The sequence below is a fragment of the Pipra filicauda genome, unplaced genomic scaffold (genome assembly GCF_003945595.2).
Source record: "Pipra filicauda isolate LSUMZ 115617 unplaced genomic scaffold, ASM394559v2 scaffold378_size695849_pilon, whole genome shotgun sequence".
In the NCBI taxonomy this organism is placed as follows: Eukaryota; Metazoa; Chordata; class Aves; order Passeriformes; family Pipridae; genus Pipra; species Pipra filicauda.
In genome coordinates, this window is record NW_024104507.1 from 124,218 (window position 1) to 138,292 (window position 14,075).

A 14,075-nucleotide genomic window follows, 5' to 3' on the forward strand; every position below is an offset into this window, starting at 1 on the left:
GACCTCAAAACAGGGCTTAAGTGAGACTTCAGTGCCCTATGCCTTGAGCTGGCTTTCTGCAACAGTGGGAGAAAGTTCCTTCAAATGAATTATTCATCATAAATAATGCATTCTATTAGTTTAGCCTATTTTTCTTGATTCCTTGAATTTATTTAATTGAAATTACTCACCAAATAATTTCTATGAATAATCATGGCCTGAGGATTATTTTTGAGCAGTTCACGGTGAGCGTTTCATATTCCACATGCAGAGTGAGAGCCGTGTCATTGAGTTGGCATTCTGCACAGAGGTCACATAGCTCGGGTTTTGCTCCAGAAAAAAATGAGATGAGTAGAAAAAAACCAGCATTTTTTACGAATCCATGTGTTCACAAAAGATCTTTCCACTAAATTCATTCCATGAGATATTTATGAACAGTCGCCGACTGAAGAAAAATGTTGGACTGTCATTGACTTTTGTGTTTTCCACCTGGTTTCTAACAGGAATTTGATGGTGTGTGTGCATGTCTGGCTGTGAGTCAAGGTCCCCTCCCTTCATAAAAATTTTGAACCAGGACTGATGAAAGCAGGTGCTACTAGAGGTGTTATTTTCCCACTTCTTCAGTGGAAGTAAGTGACTGAGAATTGCCCCAACCAGCTGAAAGGCTTCAGCCTGGCCTCATTGCATTGAGTCTGGCTAAGATGGAATTCATTTTCCCCAGTGCAGCCCTTCTAGTGCTGTGCTGGGTATTTGCACCTAGAAGGGGTTTGATGACACACCAGTGTTTTGGCTACAGCATCAGTGTTTTGTTCCCACAGCATCAAGGCTGTCTCTCCAACATTCCCTCCTCACCAATAGGCTGGGGAGGAGCAAGGTCTTGGGAGAGCACAAAGCCAGGACAGCTGCTCCCAACTGGCCAAAAGGGTATTCCAGACCATATGATGTCTGCTCAGTGATAAAAACTAAGAGAAAGGACATTTGTTACTGGGATGTTTGTTTTCTGGAGCAACTGCTAGTGAAGACCTACTTCCCTGGAATTGGCTGGACAACTCCTGCTGAGAAGAAGTCTTTTGTTTTCCTTTGCTTACACATGTGACCTTTGCTTTTGCTTTATTAAACTGCCGTTATCTTGACCCATTAAGGTTTTTTTCCATCTTAATTGCTCTCCTCTGCCCCATCCCATCCTGCTGAGGGGGGCAGTGGTAGAGCAGCTTGGTGGGTACCTGACATCCAGCCAAAGTCCACCCATCACACTTACCCACTGCTGTCTCTCAGAAAAATCCACATCAGAGTTTGGCTCAAAACTGAAAATCTGTGGTTTGACTGCTCACCCAAGTGACTGCCAGGAGCAGGGAGGGGGACGAGTTGCTCCTGCAATACTGAGTAATAATGGATTGGAGGAGCCCACTGAAAATGTTTTCACTTCAGATCAGATAACATTGTTTGCAGGGCTGTTCCAAGGTTTCTGCATAGGCTCAGTGTGATAACTTCACCCTGTAAAGTCATGTAGGTGCAAAAGAACTTGTGGGCCCAAGATGGTGATTTCTGGTGTCAGAGGTGAAGCCAGTTTATGGCTACTCACTCAGCACAGTGCAGGCCAAGAAGCCACCTTGAGTCAATAGGAAAGAAGAGATTACACTGAAAAAGCAACCAGCTTACCTCTGAAATGGGGGTATAATAAATCAGGGAAAAAAACCAAAAAAACCCAAAAAAAACCACAAAAACCCCCACAGTGATTAGCTTTTAGGAAGAAATAGTTTCTGTTTTGTTTTTCCAAGAATAGAAAAGTCAAGTCTCTGACAATTAAAGACTTCATTTTTTGACTAAAGAAAAATATTTCCTGCTCTCCTGCAGTCTTTTCCACATCACTCTAGCCAGAAACTTTGCTGTCTCTGAGCAGTAATCATTTACCTGAAAAATACCCTATAATATTTCTCTTTGTGGAGGTTGGTAGTACAGATGCTGACTTTGAAGCGTGATGTACGACTCCAAGTGGCATGAAAAGAAATTGATGAGACAATTAGAACTTATGAGAATGGTGCTTGCATTAATATGTTGGGGAGAATCACCTAGAATAAAGTATTTCAAACTCCACAGAAACCTTAGAATTTATTTGGCATCTCAAGTAGCTCCCTGAGTTGTTATTGCACAAAGCACAATACAAACATACATAAAATCCTGACCTAGACTTCAGCCACTGACTAATCTCCCTTTGACTTCATGGGGCCAGGATTCCAGCTGACTTCTACTCCAGGGAGTTACACAGAAACACACACAGATCCTGAGCATCTAGTATGACTTCTGCTTTATATTGTTGTCATTGTGGTCTAGGATGCTGAAGATATTTAGTTATCTCCCTTCTAGCCTATATGCCAGGGTAGGCCAGGGAACACCTGAACCTGGTGAGTACTCAGAGGATAAGTGTGTGCCTGACTGTTACACAGAGGGATCTTGTTCCTTGTGTGGTGTCTTTCTAGTCCATGAGATTCCATGTGAGGTGGAACAGCTATGGCAAGAGGGCATGAATATTTGGCCTCAATATGAAGTGTCTTAATGCATTCCATAACACTTGTGGCATTTCTTTCCATTCCAAAGCATATAATTTTTGAATAACTGCCCGTCCTTTACATGGCCTCTTCTTTTACCCTCTATCAGTCTGCTTCCTGTAAAGCAATAAAAGCCTTTGCACAGCAGGAGATTTTTATGTCCACTTTGTGACTGAGCAGCAAGTAAAGCTGGGAGGAGAAGAGGACAGCTCAGTCAGCCTTGGTAATCAGCTCTGGCTTGGAACCTGGAAAACCCATTTGAACACACATTTGCTCCTGTGTTTTTGCTTTGCAACCACTGCACTGGTTAGCATTTGAGATTTCTGACTAGAAATATTGTTCCTTTTGCAGATAGAAGTGTTTGGTTTTATTATTTCTAGCTGGTGCTACTGATGCACTTGGAATTAAATAGGGAGGAGATCATTCCTTTATGGCTATTTACTTATGAACTGACCGATGGTCCAGATCATGTCACATATAAGTATTTCAGTACTTTCCTTTTTAGAGATGTTGTATCTTTCTGAAGCCTTTCTTGCCTTATGACAACTACTTTTTTACTTTTGATAATTATATTTTTAATGATACAAATATCTTAAATATATTGTCTTTTAGCAGAATACTTTGACATCAACAGCTACACAGGTCTCATTTTGCAAACCACAGCTTACTCTGTACCTGTAGAAGAACTGGGCTTGAGGCAGGTGCATTGCACCTACAAATTTCTCCCTGCAAAACCAGATTTTTAGTTGTTATTTTTTACCCTTTCTGATATTAAAATTTGTACTCAGTATTATTGGTATTTTGACACTGCAGGAACATCTGATAACATGAGTCATGGACCAGCCTCATTGTTGTATTGTTAGCTGTTTTGCTTATCTCTTTCCTTCTTCTGTAGAGTGCAAGCATAGCTGTGAGAAGGGGGTCGTATAATTTTTGTTCCATACCTTGAGAGCCTTTGTAATATGAAGGTTTAGATCTAGAATTATAATTGTGTGGGATGCTGTATGCACAAGCAGAATGACAGCCCTTGCCAGGTAGTTTACAATGATGTATTGAGAATTCTTTAAAGTGAACGTGGACATGGAAGATGCACCTATCTCTGAAAGATAGGTACAATTAGATTGACAACTTGGATGTCAGGCTTCTTGTTGATGTAATTTAAAATAGTTGTTGCCACTCCCTCCCTCCCTCTATTCCCTGAAATATGTCTTATACTGGAAATGCTGACAAGACCCTCATCATTTGCGATGGCACCGTGCACAGCTTTAAATACTGGTTATAAATGTTAATGTGTTATCTGAATGATATTTTTTCCATATGTAGGCAGCTCAGGATAGAGTTTCAGTAATAAATTTAACGAGTTCAGGGGGAAGATGCAGTATATGCTTATGTGAGTATTATAATGATTGGCATTTTTGCAAACAGCATATGATAAGTGGCGCAATTTTATTTTCAAAGTTTAATCAATAGAGAGCTCTTTGATATTGCCATGTACTTTTCAAATAGATGATTCCTAAGAATGACAGCAAAACAATTTCTCTATCATGGTGTGTATATGCTTGGGGTTTAATCAATCTGCTTTAGTGATTGTCATAAATTTTGATATTCCAAAAAATAAATAGAAGCTATAAAATAATTATGCTCTGGGGTGTCATCCTGTTGCTGCTTGCCTGGGTCATCTGACTTCACAAATATTTAAAAGGATGCACAGTCCATCACTGTGCCAGTTACAAGAGCATGGGCCGTGTAGCATTTTATTCCTATTTATTGTAAACCCACACCAGCTATTGCACAGGAAATTGAGGTGGATCTTCAAGGGCTTAAGAAGGACTTTATGAATGCCTTGTGTTAAACTTTTGGAAGTGAATTTGCTCTCAAATAAGAGGAGCCAGAAATTACCACCTCACTACACAGCAGCCTCCCCTGTAATTTTGATCCCTGTGGGGTCATCAGAAGTGGCTGAAGCTCCTTCTGTGTGAACCAGAACATCCACCTAACCCAAATCCCCTGGGGTGGTCCCTTCAGTGGTCCCAGCACCAATATAGGTGCTCTTCTAGGAGTCTGAGAGGAGCAGTACACCCCTGGCCTTTCTCTGGGACGTTTCAAGCCAGTAGAGAGGACTTTGGGGAGATGCCCAATGCTCTGGGTGAGCTTTGTTCTTGCTGAGCGGAGCCCAGTTGCCTGTGTCTCTTTTGTTCTTGGAAACAACAGTAGCAGCTGAAAGCTGAACTTTGGAAGATCATTTCACAAGCATTTGAAGGCTGGCCGTGTCCACACAGAGCTGTGGTGCCAGCCCAGCTTGTCCTCCCTATTGCAGGAGCCTGCAGAAATTCATGCTGGCCCCACGAAACCAGTCCCAGGGAAGCCTGCCTGGAACAGACGGTGTCAACGATTTATTGGATGTGGCAGCAGAAGGACACACATGATGAGCTTGGAGATAACCTTTGGCAGGGAACTCTCTCTGTCACTTCCAGTCTTTCTGATAAAAAAATATAGTAACTGGTAGGCATTTGGGAAACAGGGAAGCTGGAGCATTTCAGGTGATTTGACCTGAATGTAGCAGAGTGCCATGAGCACTGATGCAGAACCTCCAGAGATGTCAGCAGATCTGTGCCAGGCACCACTGCAGGGTATGACCCGGTCGGCATCAGGATGGATCCTCATCTAGCACAGGAATTCCTCCAGAGCCATGAGGGATTTGGGCAGGCTGACATCAGTGTAAGACCAGGGTTTAAGTGTGCTGTGCATACTAGATGAGTTGTTGTAGACACTTGTGAAAAAAAAAACATCATTGAAAATTTATTTATTTTTAGCACTTTTTAGTTGCAGCAAGAAGATCCCATTGCAACATCCAGATATTACAGCCTCAGCTGTAGCTCCACTTACTTTCATGCAAGGATTCAAGAGGATGACCTAGAGAGAGCAAAGGGTTTTTACTCTTTTTTTTTAAAAATTTTGTTTTGTAATATATATGCGTGTGTGTGAGCTCTGTATGGGTAAATATATACATGTAAGTATGGACATCTGTTTGTTTAAATAACATGTGTTTTCCTTTGCTGTCCCTGACCAATATCAATTGCTGTGCTGCCTTTGTAAATATGCTGCAATGGCCGATTCTTTTGAATTCTTTGTGCTATCTTTGCTTATGCTGAATAGCAGCTGACACTTTAATTGGGATGACTGAGCTGAGTGCATTCGCCTTTGGAATTGGACACTTTTCAGTCTGAAGAGAGGGTACCACAGACTGACTTTTCTGTCTTTATCCTCAACCAAAACTCCATTAAATCAGACCTACAGTTTGTAGCAAGGGACAATCTCCGTTGCATTGAAACACATGGGAAAGGCTGGAGACTCAGTTTTGAAGGTTAATTAGATCCTGAAAAGAAGAATTAACTGAATTTGTTTTCTGTATTTTTTTCCCCTATTTTTAAGAATCTTTTTAATTACTTTCATCTCTGTTGGTGATGACCACTTTTCTCTTTATAGGAAAAATATCATGTACTTTTGAGTTTATTAAAAACCTTTTTGATAGACAGATTCTAATTCTCATTTTAAACAAAAATAAGCATAGTGCTGGCACATTGTGTTAAAATTTAGGCATCAGAACTTACTCTATATTAATATGAGCTAATCTTTATTTTTGTTTAACTGAGTGCTAACATTATTCAGACTTAGGCACTAAATGGAATTTATTTTTTTTTTTCAGTTGGCTACATTATCTTTGGAAAATGAAGGAAGGAATAGTTTAGGACATGACCATTCAAAAACTCTTTGGTGGGGGTGGAAGTTTCAGCAACCAGTTCTTTTTTTCAGGTTCCTGTTACGCAGCTGCTGTTGACCCTACTATTGATTCAGAAAGGTAAATATTCTCCTTTTCAACTCTCTCTGGAAGATTGTCTTTGGCTGCATGAAAACATGCTTCTTGTATTGTTATAGTAACAATATTTAAGTGACCTGCTCGTGTACCAGCAGAAAAATCACTTCTGTGCCCCTAAAGAAGGCTCTCAAAACCTAAGAGTTCCAGCAAAGACAGTCTCCTTGTGGAAGACCATGAAAGGTTTGAGGTAGGAGAAAACTGTTGGTTGGAGTCAGTCTTATAACTTTCTTCTTTGTGTGGCTGAAAATAGAGCTATTTATCATGCTTACCCTTCGGTGTCAATATACATGAAGAATGGAATGTGTTGTAGGAGGGAGACATCATCTTGTTCTTTTACTCAATTTTAGTTGAACTGATTTTGCAGAGGAGTAAAGTTGTATTTTTAGTCCTCCTCCCCATTCCAGGTTTCCTTGTGTTACATTCACCTCCAGCCCTTTCCCCCATATCCCTTCAGAAAGCTCCCTTAACCTTTAGCAATAATCCAGGCAGGTGGTGGTTTGAGCAAGTTCAAGAAAGGCACTGTAATTTCAGCAGTGATAATATGGTTTTTCTCATTCTGATGGTGTTCCTTGCTCCATGTTAGATTAAAGCATTTTTCTGTGACTTTACTGTTGCTGTAGAACGGACTTCAGTCATGAAAGAGTGATGTTCTCGATGGATTGGAGGATTTTCTTCTTGATCCTTTTTTTCTGTTCTTGTGATCTCAGCTCTAGGTTTTAGATCTGTTGTACTGAATGTAAAAGACCTGGAAAAAGCAAGACTGGACAGAGACTGACAAGATAGACTTCCAATCAGTCATGTTACAAATAAAAAAAAGTATTCAAAGTGAAAGAAGCACGGAGGAGGGACTGCTGTGGGAATGCAAAAGAAAAATGGGGTAAACTGAATTTTTAGAGCATGTTTTGGGGATCCTGGGGTGATCAGAAGTAATCAAATGTTGGAACTGGAAGCCACGACCATGTAAAACAGTGCTGAAACTAATTGTCCTGGTGTGATGCTGAGGTGAGGTGATATCTCCTGGTGTTTATGAACAAGTGCATGCTGCAGTTTGCTTTGTTTCTTGGAGTGGATTGAGGCTCTCTGCAGCTTATGGCAGAAGGGCAGCCCCAGCTTGTTCTCTCTTTTCCGTATATTGGTTACTGAAAAGCAAGAGATACCAACACTTCTGTAGCTCTGCCCCTCTGTCCCTAGAGGCAGTGTGAGCCAGTCTTCTGCTATGATTAAGACCCATGCACTCTCCTGTTGCAGACCCCTGAAGCCAGTGTGGTGATTCTCAACTGGGCAAACGCAAGCAAGCAGGAGCCACTGTAAGAACACCTGTCCCTGTGTTTCTCTTGGTGTTCTAGTGCTCTGTTTACATGATCACACATCGGTTTCAGGGCTAATGACCTGCTTGAGGTGCTGAAGGAATACAGTCACACAGTTAGTCAGGCTTAGCTTCAGAAATTATTGGGACCATTACTAGATCTTGGAGTTTTACTTTTCCATTCTGGCTGTGTTTCATTCACACTTAGGCATTTCACACCTGCTGTCATGGAAGAGTTCTTCAACACAGCCCCATTTCACACATCCTCAGGCATCCAGGAACATCTGGAAAGTGACTGATTTCATCCGGCTTACAGCACATTCTCAAGTCTTGGCATTCTTGCTTTCATGGCTTTGGGGTTTTGCAATGTAAAATCAAACAGGCATCAGTTGACATATGCAGATACAAACAGATTAACTGGAGGTACAAAGCAGGGAGGTGAAGGGGTTCACAATTAACTAGTGTTGTCTAATGGAAGCTGTGTCATGGATTCCCCCTGTGGCTTTGAAACTGCTGGCAAAACAAAGTCCAGGCTTATTTGACACTGAACCCAGTACTACTGCTGGTATCTGTGCAGTGCCAAGGAACCTTGACTACGGCTCAGAAGCCCCTTGCTCTGGATAATGGAAAACACAGAACAAGATGGTCACTGCCTCAATTGTAACTGTTGTGTGAAACAGAGATTCCTTGATGCCATCAGTCTCTAAACAGCCTACAGAGAGCACAAAACCAATCTCCTTTGAAAGATAGACTTGGTTTTGCTGACGTTAGAAAACAAGTTGTTTGGATTCCATACAAGGGAGCATCTGATGATGAGTTGCTTTTATACAGAGCAAGTCAAGATGCTTTATGTAATTGCTTAGTGTCAGAACAAAGCTGTATTAACAGAGCTTAGCAAGTTAGGGACCCAAAGCCATCCTTTTTTGGCACCTCCTGAAAGTAGTATATTACTTTGCTCACAGGCAAAGTGCTGTCTGAGCAGAGGAGCTGAGGTAGGCAGACAAATACCATGGCCAGGTTCATGTAATGCTTGTTGAGGTCAAACCTCCTGGAAGGCAGTGCAACAGAGGTGCTCTGTCCTGAGCTTCTGAGGCTGTCACCTGCTAATTGGATAGACTGTCTCTGCCTTAGTACTGATCAGAGTTAATGCCCAAGATCAAAAGATAGCTCAATGAAGATAAATTTGCAGCATGAGAGAATTCATCATGTATTTAAAGTTACTGAAATGTGCAATAAGCAAAGCACTGATATCATGGAGGTGTGCATAAGAATGTAGTGAGGCAAGATCCCGAGGCACTCACTGAATCTGAAGAGTTTACCATGGAGTTTAAAGAATATTAAGGTTCCTAATTTGTGTTTGAAGTTATAGACTCCTCCCAATATTAAAATATATTAAAATTCATCCCTCAGATTCTCTAGAAATGGTCCCACATTTCTAGAATATACCACAGGACTTTCTGTTTGCTGTCTGATCTTTCTACCACTATATGAGTATGTAAAACTGAGGCAAAACTGGCTCCCACTGCCATAAGTCTGTGATATAGGGGACTCCGACTGCAACAAAGGCAGAGAAATTCCTGCCACACAGATGTAAGAATGAGGAAGCACTGTGTTGGGGATACTATTCTTTCCCATTAAGCTTCAGCCTTGTCTTTCATCACCAATGAAAATTTATTGTCTTACAGCTGAGTACCCCTTACCTCTATCTTGAAGGGCCTCAATAAAGGTGAGAACTCAGGCATTATGTAAACTGCTGGAACACCTGTTACAGTAATTTTTCATTTTACTGAAATCTGTAAAGTTTTTCCAATCGCCTTTCATTCTATTCAGACACTTTGGGATATATGGCAGGTGAAGGCTTTTGAAATAGAGTGAAATCTAACCTGGAAATGTGGGGGAGCTTTTTTTAAAGCAGGTGTACATACACACACTTCCTGCACAAACAACCTCCTTTTTGCCCAAGTGGAAGGAGATGTGTTCTCAAAATTTGCAGCCAGCACATCGTGTTTACATGTGTTACGCTTCCAGGGCATCAAACAGCGATCAGCAGGGTAAGGCTGGAGAGGACAGAACCTTTCTTTCTGCTGCAGAACATTCTGGTGGGGTGTAAGACAGCGAGGAAACATGGGGACTGCTGAGGAGGTCTGTGCTGTACAGGTAGAACTCACCATCCTCTGACCAGCAGAATGCTAATGCAGAGGATGAAAAGCACTGTTTAAGGCAGATGGAGTGTATTGAGGTGTGTGTGTGTTCTGCTACTTCATTAGCAGCACTCAGTGTTCCTTCAGTGCTCTGATCCTTGATGGCCTTTGAGCATGAGACTGCTTCCAGTAATTTGCCTCATCTACTTCTTCCTTATCAGATGGCCTGTAGCAGACACCCACCATAATGTCACCCAGCATGGGCTGCCCTCTGGTCCTGACCCATATGCTGCCAACTGTCTTGTCACCTGTCCCAAGGCACAGACAGCTCCAGGTGTCCCAGTTGCTCTCTCACATAAAGGGCAGCTCTCCCTCCTTGATGTCCTGGCCTGTCCTCCCTGAAGAGCTGGATCCATCCATAGCAGCCCTCCATGGCAGCTGACCACCCCCCTCCTGATCCTACCAAGCTAGTGCATCACGTGTCTGTGGTGCCAGCAAGATCATAGCCCATCCCAGCACCTTTGCTGCCTTCTGTTTGTCCCCTGTAGTGTACAGACACTGGGGACCATTATGAACCACTGTGAGTCAGCATTTAGACTTTGCACCCTGTTCCAGCAGCAGGCAGGTGCAGGGGAGGTCAACCAGCCCCAGAAGGATTTCTTTACTTGCACAGCACTTTCCAGCTCCAATGAACCACTCGACATCGAGGGGCAGACATCTCACCAGTGGCTCACACACCTGCCCCAGCACCCTGGTTAGGCTGCCCTGCACTTGTGTGAGCCCAGCTGCCTGTTGGTGTGGCGTTTCACAGGTGTACCAAGTGCACAGAATTTAGCAAAACTGTGACCTGAGCCCTCTGCACAGCGCTCATTAGCAGCAGGCTCAGCCCTCAGCACTGCCTGCTGCATACTAACAACTTGTTTTCACCGTTGCAGGGCATGGGAACTGCCTCTGTGTGCCGACATCCTCAGCCATTCCTCCCGTGGCTGCTCGGGGTGCTGGGGCAGCCCTCGGGGTTTTGGGAGGTCACAGGTGATCACATTTACGAGAGGATAAAAAAGAAACTATCACTTGTTGAGAAGACTTTTCACAGGATTTGTGATAAGTAAGAGTTTGTCTTTTTTTTTTTTTTTCCTTAGTTTGCAGACACTTTTTCTGTAACTTCTCTTTTGCCCTGGGTTGAGACAAGATGCCCTCTATGCTGGCAATACGATGCTGTGGATGTGGCAGTCTTTCTTTTTCACAGCCCCACGCTGATTGCAGGGCAAGCAGGCAGGGCAAAAATAAATCTGAAAAGGAAAAAAAGGTGGTGCCATTCTGTTTTCCCTTCCCCCTTTTCTGCCTGCTCTTTTTCTCAGGTCTTTTCCCCTGGTACAAATGCAGGTAAAACCCTCTGAGTTCCAACTAGCAAAATGCAGAGAACCATGGGCTCAGTCAGTATGTATTTACTCTACTTTCCTCTTTTATTTCTCCTTGTAATCCAGACAAGTCTTACATGTTTTCTGCTCCATTCTTTGGGTCAAGAACACACTGGTTAATAGCCAATTATTTCATACCCTGAGGAAGTTTTGGGGAGAAGTTCCTGGGAAGAGTCAACTTGTTTTGGGAAATGAGACTAATATTAAGTGAGATATTTCCCTTTGCTCTCCTTTTTCATACTGTCCCATTGCAGCACAAGGCTGAATTTATTGCTATAATAGCTGTGATTCAGATAAAGCATAATAGTTTCCCTGAATTGGTTGTTGGGGTTTTTTTTTCTTCTTCACAAAAATTGAAGGTTTAGCCAGGACTTTGTGGCAAAATTTGTTAGGTAATTAAATTCTGCTTACTAAAAATCCCCATTTTAGAATCTATCCCAGAATACAGCTTGCTTTTCCTTTGAGCACTTTTAAAGGACTAATTCATTTTAAATTCACAGCTCTCCAAATTCTGAAGCCTGCTGAAATTTTCCTTGACAGCCTAAACCAAAATGTGCAGCTCCACCTGAGGCATCTAAAGGTACATTTTTGCATGCTTAATTGTTGTTGTCTGTATTCTTGTTTAGATACAAGTCATTTAGACTCAACCAATGACTAGCAGAAGTAAACAAAATTATTTGCACGGGAAAAGCAAGCACTATTTAAAACTATATTTTCAGTAACAAGTAACATAGGCCATGAATAAATTCAATTTGTGTTTCAAGGGCTTTTTTGCGTGTGCAAAAATCCAGTAGTGAAAAAATAGGCTGAAAGATAATCTGAGGGGTGCAGTCCAGAACAGCAATCCAGAAGAGATGATCCACAGTAAAAAATACTGCAATTTATTTTTTTTAATTTACTTCTGCTACTTTAATTTATTATTGTTTATTCATTTGATAGATGGCATTTAATTTCAGTTTGAGAGCTTCAGGATGAGAGTTTGATGCTAATGGTTGGAATTTAGTCCTGGGCAGAAAGCCAACATGCCACAGCCATGTTCCACTTATGCCCTCCAAGCTGTATTTAAGTGGCCTTCTGTTGCCCTTAGGGTATGTTTTACACAGGAAGCTTAAAGCCTATTGCAGGCCTGTAGCTCACTTGCTGGAGCAAGGGAAAGATGGCTTTCCCTCTCTTCTGTTCTCTTCAGCAAGAAAATCAAATTATTGGATTACTGGCCCTTTGATTGTGCTCAGCACAGATAGTTCAAAATCCCATTTTATTGGACCTCTGAGATGAAACGTAAATGGTTGAGGAAAAAAAATGCATTAAATTGGTCTAATATGTCAATAGTATGCTAATACCTGGCTAAGTGGAATGGCTATGACTGTTCTTCTAAACAGCCTAATGTATGTAACATTTCTGCTGCTAGACTGCCCATGTGAAAAATAAAAACAGTAAACCAAAAAAAGCCACCCATAGGACCCTATTAGAGGGATAAATTAATGCAGATTTTCTTTCCTTGCTTATTTTTATTTCTGGAAAAGAAAATCAAAGCAAACAGATTGATCCTTTGCAGGGTCAAAGTTGTAATTAACTGAGGATCTATGCAGCACATGAAATATTGGGGGTAATAGATTAGAACCTGACTGCTTTGTTCTACATATACCTTCATATACATTGACTTGAACTTTGAATTTGCTACTCTCAGTCATTTTTTGTTTCTTGCACATATGTTTTATGTATTTATTTAGGGCTAAATTCTATTTGTTACCTTGTGTTTTTAAGACACAATACCAGCAGAGACTGGGAGAAGCATTGTAATAGATTTTAAATGACTTTATTATTGTCATCATTGCGCATATTCACCCATAAGTATCATGGTCCAAACTATTTTGAGGTAAATCATTAAATTGTACAAAATAAATAAATAAGTCCATGTGAAAGTGCAGCTGAAGCGAATCCCTGTACTTTACAAAGTGGAGAAGATTTCTTTAATAGCCAAGGATTTGATTCTTCCATTTTATATTAGACTGGTTTCTCTACATGTTTCTTGTTAAAATTGTTATCTCACTGTCCTTTTGTACTGATGTGTCTCTAGAGCAATAAATAGCTATTGAAATGCAGCTGTCACTGTGACTGTGTGTGAATTCCTTTCACTGCCCAGTTTTGATGAATGCAGTCTGGACAGGGAGCAGAGGCTGCACCTTTGGATGATGGGAGCAGGTACCTCTTGTGTTCAAGTGAATTTTTTGCCGGCCAAATATCTGAGTAGATATTTTAAAGAGCTGGGTTTAGAAGAGAGCCTCTAAAACTGACTGATAAAATCCACATTAAATTAGAAGCTGAGACATATTTTTGTAGCTTGCTGAGATTCTAGCACACACTGGTATTAGTAAGATAATAAATGCATAATGGATGTGGCGCTTACCCACCTGAATATTTCTGAGTTAAAAAAAAAAGATTGATAGACAACGCATTCCATTAATTCTCTCTTTTACAACTAATAAACTTCCAGTTCATTAAGTTATTACATGCCATTCTTCATCTCGCAAATAGAACCCATAATTCAGTTTTTCCCAGAGCTGCACATTCTTTAAGTCTACAGACTAAATTGCCAGAGCACATTTTGTCAATAAAGCTTCTGTTTGGTGGGAGAAGGAAGGGGCAGTTAAGTAAAGTAATATGAAATGCAACCCATTTTTTGTGTCAGAGGTCATGTATTTGCTTCAATATTGCTTTTATTCTATTAATAAGTTCACTGAATGATGATTATTATGGAAAGTTGGTGGTTATTCACTGCATTATGTTTAAAATGTTCTACATTTTCTT

At 41.2% G+C, this 14,075-nt stretch overlaps 1 long non-coding RNA gene across 11 annotated transcripts in view; it reads left to right on the top strand.

The window, feature by feature from the left end:
* Positions 1-14,075, top strand: part of LOC113988355 — a 166,443-nt gene that overhangs the window by 88,636 nt on the left and 63,732 nt on the right. For 6 of the 11 annotated variants that reach the window (XR_005564861.1, XR_005564856.1, XR_005564858.1 and 3 more), the window contains exons 1-3: positions 1,106-6,589; positions 7,110-10,954; positions 11,768-11,847. This is a non-coding gene — a long non-coding RNA (uncharacterized LOC113988355). Of the gene's footprint in view, positions 1-1,105; positions 6,590-7,109; positions 10,955-11,767; positions 14,074-14,075 lie in introns of those variants that run through there. The other 5 variants (XR_005564859.1, XR_003540876.2, XR_005564860.1 and 2 more) reach the window with 4 other exon arrangements.